The sequence below is a fragment of the Nannospalax galili genome, unplaced genomic scaffold (assembly GCF_000622305.1).
Source record: "Nannospalax galili isolate Female #2095 unplaced genomic scaffold, S.galili_v1.0 scaffold39, whole genome shotgun sequence".
NCBI lineage: Eukaryota > Metazoa > Chordata > Mammalia > Rodentia > Spalacidae > Nannospalax > Nannospalax galili.
This window is the reverse complement of record NW_008346683.1, coordinates 7,600,634-7,614,566: the sequence shown is the minus strand read 5'-3', so window position 1 is coordinate 7,614,566 and position 13,933 is coordinate 7,600,634. Positions and strand designations below refer to the sequence as shown.

Below are 13,933 nucleotides of genomic sequence, written 5' to 3'. Positions count from 1 at the left end.
ATTGTGGTTCATTCTGAACTTTCTGGGCCTCTTTGAATGTCAATGTCCTAAAAGAACGCTGAAAACCTGGACTGCTGTTGTTCTGTTAAATGAACATGATATGCTTGTCAAATTGCCTTCTAAGTATTAACGTTTATGCCCATAGATTTGTGCTGCTGTCATCTTTGGCCAGAGATGTTTCTTTCTGCAGTGGGAAGAGTGAATGCAGAGATTCGTTCCTGGTCAAAGCACTGAGAATAAGTGACTATTGAGTGTTCAGTCATAAATGGGACATCTATAGTAACACTCCAAGGCTCAGGAAACATCATGAAAGAGGGGGATGGGAAGAATGTAAGAGCCAGAGGAAGGCGTGAAGTGTTGGGGAACACTGCTTTCTGGGCATGGCATGGCTACTGCTCTCTTGAACTCACAGTAGTTATGATTACTTGCAGAAGACCTGCACAAGGTTGGTTCAGTTGACATTTTGGCATGGACAAGGGAGTGGCTCACAAGGTCCCACCTCGCCCTGGGGATTTATAGGCACAGAGAAAATTTTGTTTTATTTATTTTAAAAAATATTTTATTTATTATTTTTATTTATGTGTATGAGTGTATTGCCTGCATGCATGTAAGTACACCTGCTTCATGCAGTGCCTGCAGAGATCAGAAGAGGGCGTGAGAGACCGTGGAACTGGAGTTACAGATGCCTGTTAGCCGCCATGTGGGTGCTGGGAATTGAACCGAGATCCTCTGCAACAGCAGCCAATGCTCTTAACTGCTAAGCCATCTCTCCAGCCCCAGAAATTTTTTAAAAAGAAAGAAAAGAAAAAGCTTAAAAAGCTGGAACACCTTTAGAGAGTTGACAGTGAACTGAATGAACTTTTACTGTACCCTAGACTAAATATTTAAAACCAACTGTAAAGTATATTATTGAAAAAAGTAAGGAAATACTATTGCATCGATGTAAAATTTCCTCTGGATCATTGTGTGGCTGTATAGGAATATATTCTTGAATATGGGAGACATGTGTATTTAGGGGTGAAGGGACAGGATGTTGAGCAGTGTGTATATGGAAAGAAAGAGATGGAGACAAAACAAATGTGACAAACATTAATAACTAGTTGGGTCACTAAATAAGTACTTCTTCCTATACTTTTCTGCAGCATTTCCACAAATTAAAAATTTCTCTAAATATGGGGCTGGAGAGATGGCTCAGCAGTTAAGAGCACTGACTGCTCTTGCAGGGGACCCAGGTTCAAGTCTCAGCACTCACTTGGTGGCTAACAACCATCTGTAACTCCAGTTCCAGGGGAATCCAATGCCTTCTTCTGACATCTGTGGGCATTGCACGACACGAGTGCACTTACACACATGCAGGCAATACATTCATACACATAAAATAAAAATAATAAGTAAAATAATTAAAAAAAATTTTTTTTTAAAGTATAGAGGGACTGAGCACCACACTAATAAGCTTTTTTGAAAAAACAATTTCGGCCTGGCATGGTGGCACACACCTTTAATACCAGCACTCGGGAGGCAGAGGCAGGCAGATCTCTGTGAGTTCAAGGCTAGCCTGGTCTATATAGTGAGTTCCAGGACAGCTGGGGCTACAGGGAGACTCTGTCTCAAAAAGACCAAAAAAAAAAAAAAAGATTTCTTTTTTATCTTTAAAAAAAATAATTTATTGAGAATTTCGTATATGCATATAAGGTGTTTTGATCAAATCCATGTCCACTCCCTTCCCTCCAACTCCTCCCATATCTCCCCATCACTTTTTTCTGTTAACTTCATGTACTGTTTCTTCTTCGATTTATTTATTTTTTTATTGGGCTTTTGGCTACTCAACATTCCCCCCTCTAGATTTCTTTTTTATTTTTTATGTGTATGAGTGTTTTGCATATATATATGTGTGTGTGTGTGTGTGTGTGTGTGTGTCTACCATGTGCATGCAGGTGACCACAGAGGCCAGAAGAGAGTGTCAGATCCCCTGAACTGGAGTTATAGGTGGATGTGAGCCTCTAGTACTTATTTTTCACACTGTTGCAAACTACTAGACAGAAACAACTTAGGGGAGGAAAGATTTCTTTCAGATGCTAGTTTCAAAGGGTGTCAGTCCATCACTGAGGAGAAGGTGTGGAGGACTAGCTCAGCAGGAGCCTGGGTGGAGACCCCCTATCACCACAGACCAAGAAGCAGACAAAGCAGGACTGGAACTAGGGACCAGTTATAACCTCTCAAGACCTGCCCCTAGTGAGCTATTTCTGTCAGCTAGGACCCACCTTCTAAAGGTTCCACAGCTTTCCAAAACAGCACCATGAGCTGGAGACCAAGAATTCAAAGAGGAACCTGTGAGAGATGCTACAGATTCACACCCGGTGGTGGCTAACCTTGTCAACTTGACTGGATCTAGAATCAGTTAAAAGGCAGGTAGCTGGGCACCCCTGTGAGGGACTTGCTTGGTCAGATTATTTATTTGAAGTGGGAGACCCACCTTTGCCTTCACTCTGCTGGCAAGTTCATCTACTCTGTTCCTGCCATTGCTGAATTTCTTTGCTGATATTAGAACCGGCTTCTTCGAGCTTCCAACATAGACTTAAGACCAGCAGCTCTCCAGGAATCATCTAGGGCTTTGGAGCCAGATTGGGACTGCTGAGGCATCCAGCCTTGTGGACTGAGAAACTAACAGATTCTTGACCTTTCCAGAGTGATACAGCCATTGTTGTTGGACTACCTGGACAGTATCATGTAAGTCAATCTAAATGAATCCCCTTTTAATATACATTCATTTTATTGGTTCTGTTCCTCTAAAGAACCCTACATAATGCACATCATGAGTGCTCAAGAAACATTTGCACAACTAAACTCCTGGGATGGGTGTGGAGTGAAAGGAGGAACAGAGGCTGAAACAGGTAGAGTGGCCACAAAGATGGCTCTGTGAGTAAAGGTGCTTGCTGACAAGGCTGATGACCTGAGTGGAGCCCCGGAACCCACAATAAAAGTGGAAGGAGAGAATCAACTCCATAAAGTTGTCTTCTGACCTCCACAGGCATGCCTCCCCTCACACACAATAATAAAATGTTTTTTAAATTTTTCCTGGAGCTGGGCATGCCCAGTGGTTGGTACACATCTTTAAAAAAAATTTTTGTTATTTCATACATGAATATTGCATTTACATCATTTTCACTCTCCCACTCCTCTCCAACTCCTCCCATGCCCCCCAACTCCCTCTCAATTTCTTGTCCTCTTCTTTGATTATTACATTATTGTTACACACACACACACACACACACACACACACACACATATTGCACTGAGTCCATTTAGTGGTGCTGGTGTATACATGTGTTATGGGCTGACCACTTGGGATTGGATAAACTATTAGGGAGCTCATCCCAGGAGAAAACTGATTCTCCCTCCCACAGCATCCAATGATTGCCTGTAGCTCTTCATCTAGAGGTGGGACCCTGTGTCATTTACCCCATCCACACTGGCATGTCAACTGGTTTTGTCATATGCAGGTCTTCTAAGCTACCATCTTGTGGAGATTTTGTGAATGCAGCTTCTCTATCATGTCTAGACTGTTTTATCTAGCAGCAGGCATCCTGTGCCCCAGACTTTTAATCCCAGCACTCAGGAGGCAGAGGCAGGCAGATCTCTGTGAGTTCTAGGCCAGTCTGATCTACATAGTGAGTTCCAGGTTAGCCAGAGCTACATAAAAAGACCTTGTCTCAAAAAAAGTTTTTCAGAAATATGTAGAATTAAGAGGCAGAGCCTGAGCCAAGAAGAAATGACAAGATCTGAGGTTGTGGTAATTAATCTTGATTAGCAGCTTGATGGGACTCAGAAATCTGGGCATGTCTGTGAGGGTATTTTCTAGAGACGTTTAACTGAGGTAGGAAGATCCATGCTGGGGGTGGCACCATGTCATAGACTAGGGTCAAAGACTGAATGAAAAGGAAAGAGCACCAGAGCCATGTCTCTCTGCTTCCTGACAGCAGATGCAAGGTGAGCAGCTGCCTCACACTCCTACCACCATGCCTTCCCTACCTTGACTGCCTGTGCCCTTCAAACCATAAACCTAAATAAACTCTTACTTTCTTGATTTCCTTTTGTCAGATATTTTGTCACAGTAACCAGAAAAATAACCAATATAGGAGCAAAGCCTGGAAGGACATTGTATTTCTACATGCCAGAAAACGTGCAGGAGACATATTCCTCAGCAGAGCTAAGGCCTGCTCACTCCTGTCCTTCACAGGCTTCCCGCACACTGTCTGGACCCATCACCTTTAGGGATACTCACTCGCATACTCTTCCACTGCGTCCGTCTCTTTAGCTCCTGAACTTTAACATGTTGGAACATCCCAGTCTTTTCTTTTGTATTAAAATTTGATGGTTTTTGAAAACATTTTATATATTATTTTTATTTAATGTTTATTTCTTGCATGTATGTAAGTGCACCCATGTTGTGTAATGCCCGTGGAAGACAAAAGAGGATGTCAGATCTCGAACTGGAGTTATGGGCATTTGGGTGGTGGGATTCAAACTCGAGTCTTCTGCAAGAACATCCAGAGTTCTCTCTCTCTCTCTCTCTCTCTCTCTCTCTCTCTCTCTCTCTCCCCCCCCCCCCATACTATTTCTATGACAGCAATTCCCACAGTTCTGTTCCCAGCCCAGACTTCCCATAGAGCCTCCAGACTCCTAAATCCAAATGAAACTCTTTCTTAAAAAACTATTTTATTTATTAGTTTTACTTTATGTGTATGAGTGTATTGCTTACACGTATGTAAGTGTGCCCATGCTGTGCAATGTTCTCAGTCAGAAGTAGGTGTTAGATCCCCTGGAACTGGAGTTATAGACAGTTGTTAGCCGCCATGTGGGTGTTAGGAATTGAACCTGGGTCCTCTACAAGAGCAGCCAGTGCTCTTAACTTCTGAGCCATTTCTCCAGACCTCACCCTGGACTCGTGGCATCGCCACTAGAAAGCATTCACATGTCCAAATCTGAGCTTCTGATACTTTCCCCAAAGCATCTCCCATCATCTTCCCCAATGTAGTTAATGACAACCTCATTTTTCTAATTGCTCCAGCAGGAAGTCGTCTGAGTGTTATCCTCAGCCTCTCTCTGTTTCTTATTCTGTACATGTAGATTGACAACACATCTTGTTGCTTCTCCTTTTAAAATACATCCAGAACTGTCACCACCTCACAGTCTACCATCTTCTTTTGATCATATACTGTCTAGACTTCCTTTTATGGGTTTATAGCCAAGCAGCACACTGAGCCAAGCAGCACACTGAGCCTGTCAGCTGTGCTCAGAACCCTCCTTGGCCCTCCAGTCTTCTCACGTAGAGCCCAAGTACTGACCGTGCCTCTCAAGAGACCACATGTGATCACCCTGGCCTCTGTGCCAGACAGACTCCAGCCTCAGTCTTTCCCTGCACTTCTCCCCCTACCTAGAATGTTCTTCTGAGAAAGCCAAGGGGCTTGCCACCTCCCTGCCCTCCAACTCTTATTCAAAACACTAAACACAGCAATTCATATCTTCTCTCCTCCTCTCCTACCTGGAAGGTAGTTATCACCACCTTCCAGGCACCTCTGTGTTCCTGCTTCATAGTCTGTCCCCCAAATAATACATCTGAAGCTTCCACAAAGCAGCAAAGTCTGTGTGTTTTATTCATTGACATACTCAGCACCTGGATTGTACCTGGTAATACGAACCCTCAAAAATACTTACAGACTGGGATGGATGTGCAGCCCTCTTGCATGACAATCTCAAACCGTTTGTGTTCATCACTGAAATCAGTACCTCCCCTGCAAGAACTCCTCAGGTGAACCTGGCATCTTCCACTTTCTTCCTCACTTCTCACTTGCGCCATCACTGATTCTATTTACACCTCCTCAGTGGTACTTAGGTCCACCTCCTTCCTGCCCTAGCTCATCACACCCCTTTATTGACTCTGCAATTACCTGTCACCCAGCCTTCCTGCCTCCTCTTCCTCGACCCATCATTGGCCTAACTGCCACATGGATGTTTTCATTGTTGTTTGATAATTAATATCAAGTCAATTTGAAATGCACATGAGCTTCACAACCATTAATTTTTTAAAAAAATTTTCCTTTCTTAGTTTCATTTGAAACATTTCAAGCTTGCAAAATTTAAAAGCTAAAATATCCATGAGCCCACCAGATTGCTAACCTCTTTTATTTGCTCAATTGTGATCCCTGTACACATACATATTTTGAAGTTAAAGGCATTATGACGCTTTACCCCTATATTTCAGCATACTTGTCTTAAAAATGGTAAAGACTGAGAAGATGACTTCGTGAGTAAGAGCACTTGTTGCACAAGAATGAAGATCTGAGTTCAAATCCCCAGAACCCATGTAAAAAGCTAGCATGGCCAGGGCTGGAGAGATGGCTCAGTGGTTAAGAACACTGATTGTTCTTGCAGAAGACCTTGGTTCAAATCCCAGCACTCACATGGCAGCTAACAACTATCTGTAACTCCAGTTCCAGGGGATCCAACAGCCTCTTCTGTCCTCCGTGGGCATTGCACGACAGGGGTGCACTTACCTACATGCAGGCATAACACTCATACACATAAAATAAAAATAATAAATAAAATATTATAAAAACAGCTAGCCATTTGTACCTGTAATCTCAGCATTGTGAGGAACAAGGCTTGCTGGGGCTTGCTGGCTCCCAGCCTAGCTCCAGGTTCAGTGAGGGGTGCTGTCTCAAGGAAATAAGGCAGAGAGTCGTAAAGCAGGACACCAAACATCCTCCTCTGGCTTCTGAATGAATAAGCATGGGCCTGCACACCTGTGCACACACACATACACCACATACACTTATACCACATGCACCCACATGCACATTCACATAAACAAGGGTACACTAAAACACAAACCAACCAACCAGAGACATCATCCTATGTAATCATTAATCAAAATGCCTTGATCACACCTGAGAAAGATGACATTAATAACATCATCCAACAAGCAGTCCTTGTTCAGTTCCCTTTATCCCAATGTTTTCTTTCATTGCTTGGCTTTGTGTCTTTAGTTTCTTTTACTCTTTTTTTTTTTCTGTTGAGAATTTCCCACATGAGTATTGTATTTGCATTATTTCTACCCATCCCAGTCCCCCCAAGCTTCTCCCATACCCCCCATAATTTCTTTTCCTCTTCATTATTGTTACACACACACACACACACCCACACACACACACACACACGTAAAATGCACTAAGTCCACTTAGTGGTACTCCTGTGCACCTGTGTTTAGGGCTGCCCACTTGGGATGAGATAACCTCTCAGGGAGCTAGTCCCTGGAGAAAACTGATTCTTTTAATCTTAATCGGCCCCAACTTCCACTGTAGTTTCATTTGTTGTGACATTGAAAATTTTGAAGACTACAAGCCAGTGTTTCATAGAATTGTACCGAATGATTTATGATATTGGGAAGAAGGAGAAAAAAATGGCTAAATGATGCAGGTCTGCAGCTGTATAGGAGAAATAACACCTGGTATCCTATAACACAGGGTAACTATGATCATCAACACACAGTTGTACATTTGAAACAACTAACAAGATTTTGAATATTCCCCAATATAATGTAATGGTAATATTTGAGGTGATAGAATAGTAATTTACCCCATATGATCGCTATACTTATACTTATGAGTTAAAATATCACACTGTACCTTGTAAAAATACACAATTATATGTCAGTTTTAAAAATTAGCCTACCTCCCCCACCTAACTTTGAGCATTCCTTTCTCACTTAAGTCCCCTCACAGGAGCCCACTGAGGAAAGGTTAAGGTCAATCAGCTTCCATGTCACACCTCCAGCCATATTGAATAGTTCATGATTAGTCTCTATCTGTCCTTCCACATCCAACTCTATGATTTTCCTGCTCCTGGACTTAATTCATGTGGTTCCCCCAGCCTGGAACACCCTTTCCTGTCTCCTTCCCCAGGAAACTTAGTGGTGCTTAAAAGACTCCAATTTGGGCAGCAAATTCTTCAGGAAGCCTCAACTGATTGCCCTGCCTGGTGTTCTCCCGTTCTCCATTCTGTCCATGTACGCTTCATACTGTTTTCTAAAATTGGGTTGTGCCTGTCTCCTCTGCCTGATGACTGAAAACAGGACTCTCTTACTGTATGCCTGTCCTACTGTATGCCAGGACTCTCCTACTGTATGCCCCTCCTACTGTATGACAGCCTGAATGAGCAGCAGGAGAGTGAAAGCAAAGGGGAGGAGGCTCCTGCTGCTCTGCTTTTAACTTCCAGTCGGAAGGGATCAGCTCATCCTTCTGTAGGAAGAAAGAGATAGGGGGAGCATGACTGGGGTCCTTTCCAAGGATGAAGGCAGAGGGTAGGCTCTGAATGGGGAGGCCTATAGCTTGCACCTCTATAAACCTTCCTAAGCTGAGCAACTTCTGAGTTTCCCAATGATAATCAATGCTTTGGTGTGAAAAAACCTTTAGGCCTGTCTTCAAGATAGCCAGAGGTGGAGCTGGGAGTCACCTAATGCCAGTGTTGGGACAATTCCCAAGGCAAGGCATTAGGAACAGTGTCAAACAGGGGAAGAAGGAAGGCAGAGGGCCCAGGCCTTGACTAGGGAGGAAAATGGAGTAGAGAGCTGGGCTAGACCTAAGAAAATGTGGGTTTGCTTAAAAAGATAGGCCCTTGAAAATCTAGCATGGAGAGCTGTTTTAGCAGATGACAGAGTTTCAGCCTAGTTCTAGACCTGAAAAGATTGTTTTTGGACCTGACAATAGCCTCTATCTTTGGAAGAAATGGAAAAAGGGGGGAGGAAAATACTTCTAAATCCAGAGCCCCTAAGTTTTATTTTCCATGTCAACTCCAATCAACTGATAGAGGCCTTTGGATTGCTAAATCAAGGAGAAGTCAAAAACCATCACCAGACTCTATTAAAAAGGGATGGAAATGATGGTTGATTAATCATGTCTGCCTTAGGAGCAGGTAGGAAGGAACTGGGAAAGATCTGGTAGTCAAAAGAGGAGAGAAAAGATAAAAGCACAAGTACCCAAAAGGTATTATGGAATGATTTAACTATGAGAGGCTATCTATGTATTATACATGGGTGGAAATATGAGTTCTTTCACTGGACAGGGGGTGCCTTAAAAAATGTGACCACCTCCCATGAGGATCCACCCACTCCTCTCAAAGCTACACCATCTCTCAACACTTCCTCAAGGATTAAGTCTTTAGCATTTGAGCTTTTGGAGGACAAACCACATCCAAACCATAGCACCAGGGAAGGAAGACCAAAGCAGTCACTTAGCTGTTCACCATGGTATAAAAGACAGGGTTCATAAGAGGAGCAAATGAAAACAAGTGCGGCCAGGATAGGCCATCTGAGGGCATGCTTGGAACAGTGTTCACTGAGGGGTTTAAATGCTCAACTTTGGAAACCACTGTATTAAATGTCCTTAAGTGGAGTTCTTCCTTGTGAGACTTTCAAGGAACTTTAAGATGCTCTTCTGCTCTCTGGTCTGTCAGAGGGCTTGCAGAGCTACTTTTCCACTGGATTTATGTTCTTCTGAACATTCTTTGGAAAATGCTGAAATCAAAGAAGCATTTAGAGAATCATCCGCCTTGAGAATGAGAAATGAACACTATGAGGGTTGTGGCTCAACAAATACGCCTTCTCTCAGCAAGGAAAGATGAAGAGCAAAGGAGGTAGCAGAGAACAAGGGTTGGGGTGGGGGGGTTGAGTGGAGGAAGGAAGGAAGGAAGCAGCGTCCTAGAGAGATGTGTTGGGATCAGGAAACACTGGAGCATCAGGCTGAGAGAGGACTAATGAATCAAGGGTAGGGCATTGCCCAGTGCATGGTGTGTGTGGTCCCTTCTGTCATCACCTTTACTCTCAGCAGCATTGCCAGGAGAGTGATGCAGCCCAGCGCCTTACTACTTTGCAGACCCTGTATTGTCACATATTATTTCCCTTTATTCCCATTTTACACATGAGGAAATGGAGGCACATGCAAATTAACATGGGCAGAGTCAAAGTTACAAAGCTTCTACCAGGCAGCAGTCTGAAGGCAGAACCCACGCTTTCACTACTACGGAGCACAGCAGTAGAGGAAGGATTGGATTTCCATTATGTGATACAAAAAGGATATGTCACAGGAGTGCAGCACCGAGGCATTTGGAGGAAAAGGAAAAGACAAAACCAACCAACCATCGTCACTTTTGGTAGCAGGCTACACAGGGCCAAAGAACTGCAAGACGGATCTTCACAGCACATCCAGATGTTTAGATATAATCATATGTTCTCTCTCTTTTTAAGCTCTGTGTTTACTATCTCTTCTTAATTTAGATCACAAATTATCTATCAGTCTATACTGGGCTTATTTGAGATATTAAATTTATTGACAAAGGAATTTATTGATAAAATAAGATATTTTTTAATATTAAAAACAAATGCTATGACTACTGTACTGACAATAACCCTCCCACAGATTTCACAACTGCCAGCTCTCTTGCTGGGTATGAAGGTCTCAGAACAGTTTCCTAGGGCAGATTCCAAAAACGTGAATCACAACTCAAGTCATTTTGGCTCAGAAACAGATCTGTATTAAAAGCTAGCATCGATCCCTTGTCCTAACTGCTGATCTCTGTGCTTCAAATCTGATGCAAACAGCAAATCAGACTATTTTGGGAGAGGAAGGAACAATTTCTACTCTCCAAACTAGCCCAAGATGTGAAAAGCTTGTACTTTAAGCATCTTGAATTTGCTAAAAAAGGTTCTGTTAGAATGCTACCATTACAAACTAGGGGCCTTCCGGAAGCAAAGTTAGTGTGATTTATGAATCTATGCAAAATAAACGAATGCTATAGACTGGCGAGGTAAAATGGAAACACAGTAGCTTGCTTGTAAATTGCTCTATTTACCTGATGGATGGTGAGGATAGGCTTTGGGCTCCCTGGTTCAGAAAGGCTGAGGGGTAGAGCGTTCAAATTGTCTCTGGCCTGGTGGGAGCTGCTGTGCTTCACGCTGAGTCTGCTGCTTTTAAGATCCCATTGGAAATCCCAAAGGACCGGAGAGCCCCAAGGCCAGTGCTCATTTCCAAGAGAATAAGCCGCGACTGGCTATCCACACCCCTCTGCTTGCGTTAACTGAATGGCTCGGGTTTCTTCCACTCCTCTGTGAGCAGCTGAGAATCCAGGCTTTGCGCTGGCAGTGAGGCGGCCTCTGAAACCACTTCCAGATGTGCGGGTTGGCAGGCGGCTGGATGGGCCAAACTTCCTCTCTCAGCCTCCCTTTGCAGTCTTCGTGCAAACTCGCTCCAAAACAAGGCTGTGCTGGAGGAAAAGATTTAAAACCAGAAAAGAGCAAATGGCTGGAGAGTGAACTACCGCGGTAAACTTTGAAAGGGAATGAGCCAGCAGTCAGGTTCCTGCTCAGAATCTCATGGTCACTAGCTGCTCCTGAAATCTGTGCCTTGAAATGTTGGCCCAAATGAAAACCCAGACAACTATGTTTTTTTGTTGTTGTTTTTTTGTTGTTGTTTTTTGGTTTTTTTTTTTTGGTCTTTTTGAGACAGGGTCTCCCTGTAGCCCCAGCTGTCCTGGAACTCACTATGTAGACCAGGCTGGCCTCGAACTCACAGAGATCTGCCTGCCTCTGCCTCCTGAGTGCTGGGACTAAAGACATGCGCCACCATGCCCGGCTGTACATTATTTTTTTAAAGTGTTGTTTCCATTAAACCTTTGAAATCTGGTGTGCATTTTATATTTACACCAGAACTCAATCCTAACATTACATTTCATTGGAAACACTTGATATGTAGATTTCATAACATTTACAGTTTAAGCAGTAGATTCACATGCTGGACCTAGTGGTGTAGGTCTATAATCTCAGTTGCATGCAAGGCAGAAGGATTGCAAGTTTAAGAATGTCTGGGATGCAGAGTGAATTCAAGGCCTACCTGGGCAACTCAGTGATTCAAAACAAAAAGTAAAAAGGGGTGCGGGGAGGGAGGCTGGAGAGATGGCTCAGCCTCTTACAAAGGATCCAAGTTTGATTTCCAGCACCCATACTGGGTGACTTACAGTTGCCTCTAACTCTAGCTCCAGAGGTATCCAACCAGAGGTATCCCATTGGACTCTGAGGACACATGCCCCACACACAATTCACATAATTAAAAATAATAAATAGACATAGTGGCACCTGCCTTTCTTTAGTTCTAGAACTCTGGTGGCAGGAGCAGGAGGATCTCTGTGAGTTTCAGGTCACCTGGTGCTACGGGTCTATAAGGAGACCCTGTTTCAAAATACCATAAACAGATAAATAATAAATAAATAAATAAATCTTTAAAGAAAATGAAAAGAGGGATAGGTAGCATGCTTATCAAGTATGGGCAAGGCCCTAGACTTAATCCCTAGTTAGATTCACAAATCCAGACTGTTTTAAATGCAATTGAAATTTTTCCAGCAGCCGACCTCCATCAGTGTAGGGGCTGAGATCTCAGCAGACCGCGTAAGAGTGCCTGTTCTGGCCTCCCTCTGGCATAGGGACTGAGAACTCAGCAAACTGCCTAAGAGCACCTGGATCCAGCTTCCACGTGGTGTAGATGGAATCCCACTGAAATGGGCCAACAGTCCATGGAAAACTGATGATGCAGAGACCTGGAAGTTCAGTGCCTTGCCACAATAGAAGGAAGATCATGCCACACCTACCACCCCCTCTAAGACTCAGGGACTTTTGTGGAAGAGGTTGGCCGAAAGAATGTAAGAGCTGGAAGAATGGGTGGAGTGTTAACTGGACATGTACTCCGACCACTATGCTGGCAAGCTATAGCCACACCTCCTTCCCATGCTCATCAAGGAGTCGAGGGGGGAGTCAGTTACCCCTCCCACCCAATCAGTTGACCTTAGCTGCATGTGGGGGAGGGTCTAAGGATATATAAGCCCAGAATGCCAGGAGGCACCTCTCTCACCATTTTGTGTGGCTGTCAGGAAGTCACAGGATCTATATTTGAGTGTGGAGTTTCCAGTGCAGCTGGAAATGGGTGCCCACTCCTCTGTAAATAAACCCCCACCCTATGCTCTGTTAAAAAAAAAAAGAGAGAGAGAGAAAAGAAAATGATAGGTGTTTGGATAGATAGATGAGAGGGATCTGACTAAAGCACAAGTGGATGGACTTGCACTGGGGAATGTCTGGGGACACTGACTTTGTGGAGAGCCACAGCCTCCGCCGCCATTACAAGATGGCGCCGGTATCCGGACCTTCTTAAAAGTAAACATCCTGCCACACCCATAAGGGGCGTGCACAAGAGCCTGCTTTCCCCCGCCTCCTCCCGTGGCGTGATCTCCAGCAACCAATCCGCTTCTTATGATCTCCAGCAACCAATCTGCTTCTTATACGTCATAAATGGGACCTTTGGGGCATATATAAGCAACAGCTCTCCCACTTCTCGGCGTCTTTGGTCTTCAGTCTTCAAATAAACTGCTGCAGAAGGATCCTGACTTGTCCTCCCGCGTCGTTCTTGCTGGCGAGACGGAAAGCGGTCAGGGACAGCTGGTGCCGAGACCCGGGACTTAACATCGCTGGCGCCGCCCAAAGACCCCTCCAATACAGGAGGAGGATTCAGAACTGCAGGTAGGTTCAGAGAGGTATGGATATTGTGGAGATTGCTGGAATTGTTTTTGCCTTGATTATGGGAGCCTTTGTAATTCTGCTTCTTACCCTATGCCTCCACGCGGGTTACTGTCAGGAAGTTATGGAGGAAGGGCAAATGGTTCTAGAGGATCTCCAGGACAGCCTATCAGAAACCGAACGAAGTGAAAGGATGGGAGCACGTGCAAAAGAAAATAGGGCCCAAAGTGAAAATGGACCTCCCGGTAAGCCAGAGGAAGGCAGGGGAGAGAGCACTGTCGAAAAGGACGGAGCAAGAAACCAAGTAACAGGTTTTAGACA

General features: G+C 44.1%; 1 protein-coding gene across 1 annotated transcript in view; it reads right to left on the bottom strand.

The window, feature by feature from the left end:
- The window catches only part of Glt8d2 (glycosyltransferase 8 domain containing 2), a 47,524-nt gene extending 36,293 nt beyond the window's left edge, over positions 1 to 11,231 (bottom strand). The window contains exon 1 of the mRNA XM_008843153.3: positions 10,906 to 11,231. The gene's annotated coding sequence lies outside the window, so the exon portion shown is untranslated. The remainder of the gene's footprint in view (positions 1 to 10,905) is intronic.
- Positions 11,232 to 13,933: the final 2,702 nt, after the last annotated feature.